The 15130-nt window shown below is 39.3% G+C and overlaps 1 protein-coding gene across 6 annotated transcripts in view; it reads left to right on the top strand.

The window, feature by feature from the left end:
• The window catches only part of PAK1 (p21 (RAC1) activated kinase 1), a 159127-nt gene that overhangs the window by 29095 nt on the left and 114902 nt on the right, over positions 1-15130 (top strand). The window contains exon 1 of one of the 6 annotated variants that reach the window (XM_086385753.1): positions 5587-6274. The exons of 4 other annotated variants lie outside the window; for them this stretch is intronic. The gene's annotated coding sequence lies outside the window, so the exon portion shown is untranslated. Of the gene's footprint in view, positions 1-5586; positions 6275-8379; positions 8502-15130 lie in introns of those variants that run through there. One more of the 6 variants, XM_086385752.1, reaches the window with a different exon arrangement.

Below are 15130 nucleotides of genomic sequence, written 5' to 3'. Positions count from 1 at the left end.
TCTGTACCTGCCTACCATACTGACCAGAGCTTGATACTTGAAAAAGAAGGATCACAGTGTACAGATCCATGGCTCTTAGACGGCACACAGTAAACAGGCAGCTAGTTGAAAATATTTCATCTTTTTCCCTTTTCTTTCTGGTATTAGGACAAGCCAGAGTAATGAGGTCTTAGCATGAGAAGGAGCAGGTTAAAGCTTTTTAAAAAACTTCATTTTATTTTTTAGTTTTAATTGGAGGACAGTTGCTTTACAGTGAGCTTTTTGCAGCCATGGATTATTGTGTGTCTGCTTTTAGAGGAGAGAGAGGCACTAGACTTGCTGTAACATTCAGTGATGAATGTATAATAGAGGGATCTACAAAGTATTATTTAAGCAAGAAGGAAGAAGGGAGAAGAAGAGACAATAAGGACCCCATAGAGGAGGAGACACTTGAGTGAGAACGAACAAGAGTTTTATCAATTTGAAAATGTATTGAAGTCTTTTAGTATTTCTTTTCCCTTTCTTTGGATTTCAGCACAACCTGGAAGACTCCTCCTTTGGGAATTCACTGGAGCCTATTGGGAACAGAAAAGTCTGAGTTAGTGTTTTTCTGGTGCTGGCTTAGACTTTTCTTTATACTAGTGGTGACATGGGACAACAGGATACTTGGCCAGACTGTTGTTCTTAGTCTGTTTGAGGTTTGGGTCTACTAATTCATTAATGTCAGTTAAGCAGAAGGCTGTGTTTGCCCCTTTGAGAGCTACCAAAGTGAATTTCTGAGAGCTGTTTGGAATCTCTACTTCCTGTCATCATAGGCAGTTGTGGGGTCTTTAGGACCTAATCTATTAGGGTACCTCAGTGATTCATTCTCTTCATGTATCTCACCAGTATATTTTTGCTTTTGGACTAAAAATTGATTCTGTTTTGACTTTGCTGCTTTTTTTCTCAACCTTTGGTGTACTTACAGCCTAGTGGTGGGTGGGTGGTGAGAAGGAGCCCTGTGAATCAGTAACAAATACAATGGACAAGAGAGAATGTGGCATTTACTGTAAAAGAGAGAAATGATATTGTGTACTTTGAAGAAGATATTACTTCACGATTGCACTAGATGGTCTGTCTATAAGCTCTCTCCCAGTCCCAAATAGTACATGTCTCTGTGATTTTGTGAAATTTTTATTTATGAGTACTAGAGAGTATGTGGTATTATTTGTATAATAGATACATAAAAAGCTCATAAAATTTTTTTGATTTTAAAATAGCTAATTCCAATGTGACAAAATTATAGAAGTAGGAAAAGTGATTTTCTAGTTATCAAATTCTGAAACAACCAGCAGTGGTTGTTGAGCATTTTCCAGAAAGTAATCAAGTGAGAAAATGTTTCCTGAATACCTTTTCCAAGGTCAGTCTTTCCCTGAAAGTGGTAGGTAATACAAAAGATATATGAAATGGTGTTCCTCTCCTTGAGAGGCTTTGATTTCATTAGGAATATAGGATGCATATGCTAAAAAAATTAAATAGTCCCAGCTAATAAACTGGGTACAAACTTTGAGAATTTAGTGAAAGGTAGATGATTAGTTTCCTAGGGCTACTATAATAAAGTACCGCAAACTCGTTGGCTTAGAACAACAGAAAATTATAACCTTACGGTTTTGGAAACCAGAAATCTGAAATCAGAGTTGATGGCAGGGCTACGCTCCCCTTGAATGTGCAAGAGCAGGGTCTGTTCCAGGCCTCTCCCTAGCTTCCGGAAGTCTCAGGCATTCCTTGGCTTGTAGCTGAACATCTTCTCCCCGTGTCTCGTCACAGTCTTTTCTCTATGTGTATCTGTCTGTTGTGTCAAAACTTCCCCTTCTTATAAGGACACAAGTTGTATTGGGTTAGAGCTGACCTTCATGATCTCATTTTAGTTTGATTGCCTCTGTAAAGACCCTATTTCCAAACAAAGTCACATTCTGATGTACCAGAGGTTAGGACTTTAACAAATCTTTTTTTTTTTTGGCAGATACCATTTAAACCCATAACAATGGGGTTTATGGTTAAGGAAAGAACTTGGTCAGGTAAGATTTGAATTAGCAGAGAGAAATAGAAATGTTATGAGACAAGTCTTTGCAGTATCCAAACAACCCTAATTAGAGAATGCTCCAGGAAATTCATCTTAGTGGAACCAAGTAGTTCTCAGATCCCCAAGCAGGGACATTTAGAGACAAAAGATTACTTCAATTATTTTTAGTTGTTTTATTCACAGCATACTATTGTGGGCAGCTTTTCTTTTTCTATAAGCAGTTTTATTGCTGCATAACACATAACCAGTCTTGACCGTTAGGATGCTGATTGAATGGCCCATAAAAATTTATTCTAGGTAACAGAAATTAAATTATTTTAACTTAGATGTCATTTATAATAATAGAAAATATTTTGCTTTGTAAATGTAATGAATTTACAAAAAAGTAGATAACTTCACTCAAAGAATTTCACATTAGAAACTGAGGGTGGATCATGACATTTCTTAACTTGTGGCTCTAGGGGTTAGGGCAGTAGTTCTCAAGTGTGGGTACTTCTAGAAGGCTTAAAAACATGTTGATGCTCAGATTCCTCTTCCTCTCCCAATATATATATTTTTTGCAGGTGTAGGGGGTGCAGAAGTAGTTATGGGGTTCAGGAATTAGTGTTTTTAAAAAGCATTCCAGGTTTGCATATCTGGTTGTAGCTCACTGGATTGGGGAAATAAGAAGTAAATTGGATTCTTGTCTTTGCTGTGACCTTTGTGCATTCCCCAAAACCTTTGCGTCTCAGGTACTTCTGAGAATAAGAAATCTAGATATTGGTCTCTGGCATGTACGAGCTGTCTAATAGCCACAGGCAAATTACTGGAATTCTTTTTGAGTCTCAGTTTTCTCATTTATAGAATAGAGATTTTAAAAAAATTGTTTATCTTGCTGGGTCTTCATTGCTGCGTGGGCTTTTCTCTAGTTGTGGGTAGCAGGGACTCCTCTCTAGTTGCTGTGTGCAGGCTTCTCATTGTGGTGGCTTCTCTTGTTGTGGAGCACAGGCTTAGGGTTTCTGGGTGTCAGTAGTTGCGGCGCTTGGGCTCTAGAAGTGAAGTGAAGTGAAGTGAAGTGAAGTCGCTTAGTTGTGTCCGACTCTTTGTAACCCCGTGGACTGTAGCCTACCAGGCTCCTCCGTCCATGGATTCTCCAGACAAGAGTACTGGAGTGGGTTGCCATTTCCTTCTCCAGGGGATCTTCCTGACCCGGGGATCGAACCCGGCTCTCCGGCATTGCAGGTAGACGCTTTAACCTCTGAGCCACCAGAGCTCTAGAGTACAGCCTTAATAGTTGCTGTGCAAGGGCTTAGTTGCTCTGAGGCATGTGGGATCATCCCAGATCAGGGATCGAACCCTTGTCTCTGGCATTGGCAGGTGGATTCTTTACCAATGAGCCACCAAAGAAGCCCTAGAATAGAGATTATTAAAACTGCCTTCCAGGGTTGCTATGACAGTCAAACATTTGTGGGTACTCAGAATGGTTTGTAGAATCCAAAGTACTCTGTAAATGTGAGGGTTTAGAAAATTTTCAGTGGCTGATAACTTGCCCAAGGTGTTAAAATTGCTTGGTGCCCTAGACAGGACTAGATTCTACATTTCCTGAACCTTTGAATTTTCTCATTAACTTGGAAGGTGATTTTTTTCTTCCTGTCTCTTTAATTTATTTAGCTCTTTTGTTAAGTGGGGGCTGTATGCCTTCTGTATTGGATATTTTCAGTCTCCTTGTAGTGAACAGCATATTGATTTAGTGGAAAGAACATGGTCTTTGGAGTTGTGTGGATATGAAGTCCAATTCTGCCAATCTTACTAACCAAATCATTTAAACCTCTTTTAGGTTTCAGTTTCTCTATAGGTTAAATACAGCATTAAATGAGAAAATGATGTGATAACACTTAGCACTATGCTTGACTGGTAATTTTTTCTTGTTGTTATTATGAGAAGCAGTGATAGAAGAGGATACTTTTAATGCAGTTGGGTAAGTGGCAGAGGCCTTTCCATTTGACTACACTGAGCAGCATCATCTCCTTTTGGTTACTGTTGGAAGTGGGCTTTGTTGGGTTATCTTCTAGTCTTTGTAACAACTTTAATTTGTATAATTCCAACTATTTTAAAGATACTTTTACAAATTATTCTCATTTAATCCTCATAGTACTCTGCAAGGAAAATGTCCTTATATATTCACAGAAATCTCAGCTGAGAGAGATTTAGTGATTTGGTCACCCTATGAATAAGCCATGGAGACAGTTATTGTTTAAGGGGAAGCTCTAACCCTTGAGGCCTTGGATTTGTTTCAGCTGGACTTTTGGTTTCATAACAGGGGCTTTCTGATGTAAACCCAGGAAACCTTAGTTTTGTGGTTGCATTAGTTATCTATTGCTCTCTAAATAAATTACCTCTGAAAATTAACAGCTTTAAAAAATAAACATTTATTATCTCACATAGTCTCTAAGGGTGAGGAATCTTAGAGTGACTAGGCTGAGTGGTTCTGGCTCAGTGTCTCTAATGAGGTTACAGTCAAGCTGTTGCCCAGGACTGCAATTATCTGGAGGCGCAACTGAACCTAGAGGATCCCTTTCCACACTCACTCATCTGGTTGTTGGCCAGCCTCAGTTTCTTGCTGGCTGTTAACAGGCTGACATCTTCAATTCCTTGCCACATGGCCTCTCCGTAGGGCAGCTTACAGCCCTTGAGTTGGCCTCCCCACAGTGAGTGATTGGAGGGAGGAGAGAGCCACCAGAACAGAAGGTACAATGTCTTTTATAGTCTGATTTCAGAAATGACACACCTTAACTTCTGCTATATTTTTTTGATCATACATACTGACTCTTCTACCTAATGGGAAACGATATACAGGGTGCAAATACCAGAAGGCAGGGTATTTGTCTTGGAGGCTGGTTATCACAGTTGTAGAGAATCTTTGAAGCCTGGTTAACCATAATATACAGATGCAGATTCTGTTCCATGTTTCATGCATGGTGGATGCCAGGAGAATTCCCATATGTCTTTAAGGGATGGTTTCTCAAGATGCAGGGAGCAGAGAATCCTTCAGAAGCCTCCAGAGTCTTAATTATCTACTCTCAAAGTTGGTGACATAATTATGCCTGTTTTTACAGATAGATACTTTACTGAGGAGTTGAGAACATGAGAAGATTTCTTTGTCGTTGGGTGCTGTGTGGTGAAATTTTCCTTGGAAGTCTGAGCATTATGATTATTTTACCCTTAGAGAAATTTTGCAGAGGGAACTGTACAGGTCTGTTCACTTAGTGCTTTTAAAAATGCTTTCATATTGATTTGCATGTGATTATCCCAAGGGAGTAGTGTGATGATATGGGAAATCAGCTGCCCTATAAGTCAGCCCCTCTGATTTTGAGTTCCAGCGTTGACACTGACTGTGTGATCTTGTTAAAGACATGTTCTCTCTGAACCCTAGTTTTCTTAAGCATGGAGGTGTTACACTAGAGTCTCAGGGTTTTGAAGTGCAGTTTCACAGAATATGGGGGTGAGAATGGGAAGTGGAAAAGAGGCTGAGGAAGTAGAACTTCCCCATCTCCTTTTCAGGCAGTACAGTACTACTTTTTATCTGTTTAAGTATTGGTGTTTCTGTAAGATTTGATTGAAAGAAAGGTTGAAAGCCTTCAGAAAAAGTTTGGACCTGAGTGGATTGAGTGATCTTAAAAGACTTCTCTGGGTAAAGAAAGGGCTTGGTCTGATACCGTTGGGTAAGCAGTTGTCTTGGGGTGCTGGAGTACCCTCCTTTCTACATTTCTACAATGAAACAGTGGGCCTGGAGAAGGAGGGAAGGGGAATGGAAAAGAAAATTCCTTGGGTAATTTTTCCCCTCCAGAATCTGCTAATCTTTCTGTTGTTGTGTGAGGAGAGAAATGTAGAATTTTAAAACTGGACGTTCCCTTTTAGGACGTCTAACACAGCCTTTACTCCACGTTTAACTTTCTTCTGCAAAGTTCCTGTCAAGCATCTCTCCAGTATCTGCTTGCATACTTCCATGATGGAGAGCTCTCTATTGCTGGAGGCAGATCTTTTCATGGTTTGACACTTTGGCTAAAATCTGCTGCTCTGTGGGCCTCTAATCACTGGCCTTTCACATGAGGAAGTTTAGGCTCAGGCAGATGAAATGGTATGTCAGGCCATTGTGTGTGCATCTTCCCTTCCACATCCAGCTAAGGGGATCAACAAGAAAGAGACCCATTAGCATGTTATTGGAGCCTCCGATTCATCCTCGTGCCTTTGTAGGTGAGTGGTTTTTATTAAAACTATTTTTTCTTTTTCATGGATTTGCTGAGTTTATTAGGACTAGAATAATTAGAATGTAGTATTCTTCAAATTTACGTGTGTGTGTGTGTGTGTGTGCACGCGCTAAATTGCTTCAGTCATGTCTGACTCTTTGCGACCCTGTGGACTGTCGACCACCAGGCTCCTCTGTCCATGGGACTCTCCAGGCAAGAATAGTGGAGTGGGTTGCTATGCTCTCCTCCAGAAGATCTTTCCCATCTGGGATTGAACATGTCTGTTATGTCTCCTGCACTGGCAGGTTCTTCACCACTAGTGCCACCTGGGAAGTCCCCGAATTTATTAATACTAGAAAGAAACTTGATGATCATATGTTCTGTTTTGATTATCATTTTATAGATTAATAACCGAATTCCAGAGAGGTAAACACATCTGCTTAAAGTAATATACAGAAATTCTTATGACAAAACTGAGATTAGGACCTTGGTCTCCTTATCAGGAGCACCTAGTCCTGGATGTCTTTTCATAGACAACTGTTACAGAGAAATTGTACCAAATGCTAAAACTTTTTTTTTTTTTAGTGCCATGTGGCTGTGTCCCTTGAGATTTCTACTAGGAGAGATATAGAATCAGTTAAATATTACATAGATTTTCATCTAAAAATACCATGCTGTTTTTCTACATCATAAGACAAGGTAGAAGAATTCCATCTACAAATATTTATAGAGCACCTACAGGAGCTCATTTGCTACATTCTTGAAAATGTCTACGTCAGGTCACAATTCAGAATCTTCATTTTGTGAAGCTTCCAAACTCTTCCCTCCCTCCCCTGACCTCCGTGCTTCATGGAAATGTTTTTTACAATAGAACTTTTCATGCTGCGTGGGCAGTGTGGTGTGGTGAAAAGAATATGAATGTTGGATTCAAACCAACAGACCTGGGTTGGATCTTGGCTCTAGTAATTCATGTAAAGTGCTTATCAGCATGCTAGACACATAATAAGAGTTCCTGAAATGTTGGCTACTGTTATTGTAATTATTTTTTATCGTTACTCATGTCTTATTTCTCCCTTTAACCTGGGGGCTCTGAAGGGGTTTTTTTTTTTTTTTTTTTTTTAAACTGTACGTCATAACCCATGAGTTACGAATTTAACATAGTACTCTGGACCAGCATTTTTAAAAAGTGAAAAAACAAAATGTCAAGTATAATATACCAGAGAAAATGTCAGGATATATTATATATACAAAGAACATGGATTATCTTTTGAAACTTTTGTCTCAGTTTTATATTTATAGGTGTATATGCACGTGTGCATGTGTGTGTGTGTACTGGTCTCCATCTGAATTGTATTATTGTAGGTTATAGTCAAAACAGTTTGATAAACTCTGCTTTATGGAAGAGACTGCTATTTATATCTTTTATTCATAAGGCCTAGCACAGGGTGTGGAACACATCTGATGTGCACGAAACTAAGAAAAGGCAGTCTGACATTAATTGCTTAATATATAATACAGACAGTAAATGAGATATAGGATCAAAGAAAGGGGAAATTGTCTTGAGAAACAACTTAGTAAAATAGTTAAGAGCTTAGTTTTTTTGTGTCTGAAAGATCTAGGGGTAAATTGCAGCTCTGCTACTTACTGGCCAAGGCAGTAGGCAAGTTAACCTCTGTTGGCCTCATTTTCTTCATCTCTAAAATGGAGATAAATAATTACCTCAGGTTGTGAGGATTAAATAAGATAAAGTTGCTATAGTGGCTGACACATAATGAACACTTGCTTAATGTTTTCATGAATGAAAGTGGTCACGGGAGACTTTTTTGAGGAGGCAGGCACTTGTCCTTGAAGTACTGATAAGAATTAGACATGGGAAATGTTTGAAAAGTCCTGCATGTAGACTCTGTTAAAGGTATGTCTTACATGTTTTACTCTGTTAAAGGCCTCAGTATTTTTCTCTTACATATCCTTTTCCCATGTTTCCCTCACCAAGATACCCACAATCTTTTTTCTCTTCAAAACCACTTCCTGGGGAGAAAGTCCAACGTAAGCTGTAACAACTTGCCTTTGGCCCCTCCCTGAGACCAGTTCATTCCCGTAGACAGGGAAAAGGAAATTAACCCAAGTTGTCTGACCCAAGTTACACTTTTAGGCAGAACATCTGCCTAACCTCGGGAGACAGTAATAACCAAAGGAGTTTCAGCTTGGCCTCTGCAAGAAGGGACCCAGGGCAGGTAAATGGGAAGAAATCTTGGTTTCTTGTCCAAAGCCTAGCCTGAAGTTCTAGAGGCAGGTCCTTGCGAAGGTAGGCAATAGAAAGGTGGGGAGAAAGGTCTGCCCTTCTCTGACTTCTGATGGTGCTAGAAAAGAAACAGATTTTGTTTTCAAACCTGAGGATGAGGGAAGGAGAGCTGAAGAAGGGAGAGGGTTAGAGAGAGTGGGGAAGAGAAAAAGGAAGTGCTTGTTAGGTATCTGAATTAGCTGTGGAAGGACCAACAGTAAGTGCTCCAGTGCTGGCTTTCCTACTGAGTTTCTGTTCTTTTGTGAACTACTTGCCTGTTTTAGCTCTGTAAGGAGCTCTCTAAAGTCTGTTTCAGGTCTAAAACTTTTCTATCTATTTAATAGCATCTAGAAGAAAGATTCAGATAAAATACTCTACGAGTCTGGAGGAGAGAGAGAACTTCTGTTTGATTTGTGTGGTCTGTATTGGAATTTCTCAGTGTTGAGACTAATGATATTTTAGATCATACAGTTTTATGTTGTGGGCTCAGGCCTATATATTATAGGATGTTTAGCTGCATCCTGTCCTCTACCCCATAGTATCTACCCCCACTCCAGTTGTGACAATTAGGAATGTCTCTAGACATTGCCAGATATCCCTTAGGGAATAAGATCACCCCTGATTGAAAACCAGTGGTCTGTATACATACAAATTGTGGGGACAGCTAAAAATTAAATTTAATGATGATGATGTTGTTGTTCTTCTGTCCCTAAGTTGTATCCAACTCTTTGTGACCCCATGGACTGCACCTTGCCAGACTCCCTTGTCCTTCACTACTTCTTGGAGTTTGCTGAAATTCACGCCCGTTGAGTCAGTGATGCTGTCTAATCATCTCATTTTCTGCCGCTGTCTTCTTTTGCCCTCAGTCTTTCCCAGCATCAGGATCTTTTCCAGTGAGTCAGTTCTTCGCATCAGGTGGCCAGAGTATTGGAGCATTAGCTTCAGCATCTGTCCTTCCAATGAATATTCATGGTTGATTTCCGGTTGAAATCCGAGGGACTCTCCAGTCTTCTCTAGCACCACAATTCGAAAGTATCAGTTCTTCAGTGCTCAGCCTTCTTTATGGTCCAGCTCTTACATCCATATGTGACTACTGGAAAAACCATAGCTTTGACTATATGGGCCTTTAAGATGAATTTGATGATGATGATAGTAATAAAAAAATCTCATGGCAAGTACTATGTGCCAGACAGTGTTCTAAGGCTTTAAATATATTAACCCACTTAATCTCCATAATAATCCTATGAGTTGGGTACTGTTATTGTCCTTGTTTTACAAATGAATAAACTGAGGGAATAAGGTTAAGTGAATTAATAACTGCTAATATTTTTTATGAAATGCTGTGTCAGGGACTCCACTAAGCACCTTATCTATGTCATCTCATTTAATCCTCACAATCACTCTGTGAGCTGAGTACAGGTGTTACTGCAGTTTTACAAATGGGAAAGCTGCACTGAGCACTGGGGATACACGGGAGTAGATTGGTTCCAGAGTACTTTTTTCTATATTATCTTCAGAATAGTATTGTGAAGTAGATAGAATTATCTCCATGTTATAGTTGTAGACACTGAGGTTCAGAGAAAGGGAAAGAAACTGGTGAATGGAGCTGGCATTTATTTTGTATATATATATATTTTTTTTGTGGTTGACTGTGATGCTTCTAGCCACACAAATCATCAGGCAGTTAAGTGAAAACATGCAGCCAAGGAATACTGAGCCCCTGTTTATGATGGAGAGCTGAGAGCCACTCCTCCTGATTTGTAATCTAAAGTTTGTTGGTGAGGTTTTTGTCTGCTGTCCTAGGCACTTCCTGATTGACACTGGCTGTGTATCACAAGTTGTAATTATGTTAAAATTGACTTGCTTATTTCTTTTTTAATATCTGAGTTCTGTAGCATTCTATCCTGTAAACTCCTAAATACAGACTTACTTGTAAACAGCCTGTTCACCACACTATCTCAGCACAGTGCCTTGTGTCTAGTAGTTACTTTGTGAACTTTCTGAATCAGTAGGCACGTGGGAAGGGGATAGAGTCAGAGAGGATGACTTATTCAAGGTCAGGCAGCGATTTGGTAGCAGTTTGGGGACTAGATCTTATTTTTCCTATATTTAGAACCAGAATTCTTTGTAAAACATTGTACTGCTTTGCATGTACCTGTAGGTTGAGATTATATGGACTTACTTTGTGGCCTTAGGCAAATCCCTTGGTTTTCCCTTCTATAAACAAAAATATTAAACAGCTGCTCATTTCTCCTTTCCATCTTTGGTTGCCCGCCAGTGGTGTCCTGGTGTGGCCTCCAACCACAGGATAAGTGTCTACTGAGAACCAGGGACACCCCATTCTCCTTGCCAACCCAGATAGGAATCATGTTACATCTCCAGAACAGTGACTTCATAGTTCAGCCATGATGTGGTGGTGAGGGTATAAGGATTGAAACAAAGTAGGTTTAGGTTCTAGGGGGAAGAAGGCAATTAGGTATCTACTTATATCTCTTCTTTTTTCAGTATCGCAACTAAGTTTCTGTGTTCATAACTTTAGAGCTTTCTTACTCTTCATTGTACTTTTTGTGGTCTGCTCATTTTCTCTTAAGCTTATAGGAAAAAGACACAAAGCTACTTAAATTAGGTGAGAAAAATGTCCTTCTCTCTTTATATCAATTGTTTTGGTCAGTAAAACCAGTGACAAGAAATATCTATCAAGAGAAAATAACTGTCTTAGGAAATAAGCTGTATGCAGGGCACTTTTCATGTCTGTTTTCTTACTTTATTTTCCAGTCATTTTACAAGCATCCCTATGAACAAAGCTAGTGGAGGTGGTGGAATCCCAGTTGAGCTATTTCCAATCCTAAAAGATGATGCTGTGAAAGTGTTGCACTCAATATGCCAGCAAATTTGGAAAACTCAGTAGTGACCACAGGACTGGAAAAGGTCAGTTTTCATTCCAATCCCAAAGAAAGGCAATGCCAAAGAATATTCAAACTACCGCACAATTGCACCCATCTCACACGCTAGCAAAATAATGCTCAAAATTCTCCTGGCCATAGTGGCTGTACTAGTTTACATTCCCACCAACAGTGTAAGAGAGTTCCCTTTTCTCCACACCCTCTCCAGCATTTATTGCTTATAGACTTATGGATTGCAGCCATTCTGACTGGCGTGAAATGGTACCTCATAGTGGTTTTGATTTGCATTTCTCTGATAATGAGTGATGTTGAGCATCTTTTCATGTGTTTGTTAGCCATCTGTACGTCTTCTTTGGAGAAATGTCTATTTAGTTCTTTGGCCCATTTTTTGATTGGGTCATTTATTTTTCTGGAGTTGAGCTGTAGGAGTTGCTTGTATATTTTTGAGATTAGTTGTTTGTCCGTTGCTTCATTTGCTATTATTTTCTCCCATTCTGAAGGCTGCCTTTTCACCTTGCTAATAGTTTCCTTTGTTGTGCAGAAGCTTTTAAGTTTAATTAGGTCCCATTTGTTTATTTTTGCTTTTATTTCCAATATTCTGGGAGGTGGGTCATAGAGGATCCTGCTGTGATGTATGTCGGAGAGTGTTTTGCCTATGTTCTCCTCTAGGAGTTTTATAGTTTCTGGTCTTACGTTTAGATCTTTAATCCATTTTGAGTTTACTTTTGTGTATGGTGTTAGAAAGTGTTCTAGTTTCATTCTTTTACAAGTGGTTGACCAGTTTTCCCAGCACCACTTGTTAAAGAGATTGTCTTTAATCCATTGTATATTCTTGCCTCCTTTGTCAAAGATAAGGTGTCCATATGTGCGTGGATTTATCTCTGGGCTTTCTATTTTGTTCCAATGATCGATATTTCTGTCTTTATGCCAGTACCATACTGTCTTGATAACTGTGGCTTTGTAATAGAGCCTGAAGTCAGGTAGTATGATTCCTCCAGTTCCATTCTTCTTTCTCAAGATAGCTTTGGCTATTCGAGGTTTTTTGTATTTTCATACAAATTGTGAAATTATTTGTTCTAGCTCTGTGAAGAATACCGTTGGTAGCTTGATAGGGATTGCATTGAATCTATAAATTGCTTTGGGTAGAAGCAACCTAGATGCCCATCAGCAGATGAATGGATAAGAAAGCTGTGGTACATATACACAATAGAACCATGCACATCTAGATGTTCAAGCTGGATTTAGAAAAGGCAGAGGAACCAGAGATCAAATTGCCAACATCCTTTGGATCACAGAAAAAGCAAGAGAATTCCAGAAAAACATCTACTTCTGCTTTATTGACTATGCCAAAGCCCTTGACTATGTGGATCACAACAAACTGTGGAAAATTCTTAAAGAGATGGGAGTACTCCTTTACCAATTTGGAACCAGTCCATTGTTCCATGGCCGGTTCTAACTGTGGCTTCTTGACCTGCATACAGATTTCTCAGGAGGCAGGTCAGGTGGTCTAGTACCAGCCCCAAGCATCCAGTATCGTGCATTGAACCTGGACTGGTGACTCGTTTCATATATGATATTATACATGTTTCAATGCTATTCTCCCAAATCTCCGCACCCTCTCCCTCTCCCACAGAGTCCATAAGACTGATCTATACATCAGTGTCTCTTTTGCTGTCTCGTACACATATATATATGCATTAGTATACTGTATTGGTGTTTTTCTTTCTGGCTTACTTCACTCTGTATAATAGGTTCCAGTTTCATCCATCTCATTAGAACTGATTCAAATGTATTTTTTTTAATGGCTGAGTAATACTCCATTATGTATATGTACCACAGCTTTCTTATCCATTCATCTGCTGATGGGCATCTAGGTTGCTTCTACCCAAAGCAATTTATAGATTCAATGCAATCCCTATCAAGCTACCAACGGTATTCTTCACAGAGCTAGAACAAATAATTTCACAATTTGTATGAAAATACAAAAAACCTCGAATAGCCAAAGCTATCTTGAGAAAGAAGAATGGAACTGGAGGAATCATACTACCTGACTTCAGGCTCTATTACAAAGCCACAGTTATCAAGACAGTATGGTACTGGCATAAAGACAGAAATATCGATCATTGGAACAAAATAGAAAGCCCAGAGATAAATCCACGCACATATGGACACCTTATCTTTGACAAAGGAGGCAAGAATATACAATGGATTAAAGACAATCTCTTTAACAAGTGGTGCTGGGAAAACTGGTCAACCACTTGTAAAAGAATGAAACTAGAACACTTTCTAACACCATACACAAAAGTAAACTCAAAATGGATTAAAGATCTAAACGTAAGACCAGAAACTATAAAACTCCTAGAGGAGAACATAGGCAAAACACTCTCCGACATACATCACAGCAGGATCCTCTATGACCCACCTCCCAGAATATTGGAAATAAAAGCAAAAATAAACAAATGGGACCTAATTAAACTTAAAAGCTTCTGCACAACAAAGGAAACTATTAGCAAGGTGAAAAGGCAGCCTTCAGAATGGGAGAAAATAATAGCAAATGAAGCAACGGACAAACAACTAATCTCAAAAATATACAAGCAACTCCTACAGCTCAACTCCAGAAAAATAAATGACCCAATCAAAAAATGGGCCAAAGAACTAAATAGACATTTCTCCAAAGAAGACGTACAGATGGCTAACAAACACATGAAAAGATGCTCAACATCACTCATTATCAGAGAAATGCAAATCAAAACCACTATGAGGTACCATTTCACGCCAGTCAGAATGGCTGCAATCCATAAGTCTATAAGCAATAAATGCTGGAGAGGGTGTGGAGAAAAGGGAACTCTCTTACACTGTTGGTGGGAATGTAAACTAGTACAGCCACTATGGCCAGGAGAATTTTGAGCATTATTTTGCTAGCGTGTGAGATGGGTGCAATTGTGCGGTAGTTTGAATATTCTTTGGCATTGCCTTTCTTTGGGATTGGAATGAAAACTGACCTTTTCCAGTCCTGTGGTCACTACTGAGTTTTCCAAATTTGCTGGCATATTGAGTGCAACACTTTCACAGCATCATCTTTTAGGATTGGAAATAGCTCAACTGGGATTCCACCACCTCCACTAGCTTTGTTCATAGGGATGCTTCCTAAGTCCCACTTGACTTAACCTTCCAGAATGTCTGGCTCTAGGTGAGTGATCACACTATCATGGTTATCTGGGTCATGAAGATCTTTTTTGTATAGTTCTTTGTATTCTTGCCACCTCTTAATTCTGCTGTTGTTAGGTTTGTACCATTTCTGTCCTTTTTTGTGCCCATCTTTGCATGAAATGTTCCGTTGGTATCTTTAATTTTCTTGAAGAGGTCTCTAGTCTTTCTCAGCCTATTGTTTTCCTCTATTTCTTTGCAGTGATTATTGAGGAAGGCTTTCTTATCTCTCCTTGCTATTCTTTGGAACTCTGCATTCAAATGGATATATCTTTCCTTTTCTCCTTTGCCTTTTGCTTCTCTTCGTTTCTCAGCTATTTGTAAGGCCTCCTCAGACAATCATTTTTCCCTTTTGTATTTCTTTTTCTTGGGAGTGATCTTGATCTTGATCACTACTCCTGTACAATATCACGAACCTCCGCCCATAGTTCTTCAGGCACTCTGTCTATCAGATCTAATCCCTTGAATCTAT

The sequence above is a fragment of the Bos grunniens genome, chromosome 29 (assembly GCF_055505025.1).
Source record: "Bos grunniens cultivar Pamir isolate PY7600 chromosome 29, Bosgru_T2T1.0, whole genome shotgun sequence".
In the NCBI taxonomy this organism is placed as follows: Eukaryota; Metazoa; Chordata; class Mammalia; order Artiodactyla; family Bovidae; genus Bos; species Bos grunniens.
Note: the sequence above shows the minus strand (reverse complement) of the source record. Positions and strands in the feature narration are given on the sequence as shown.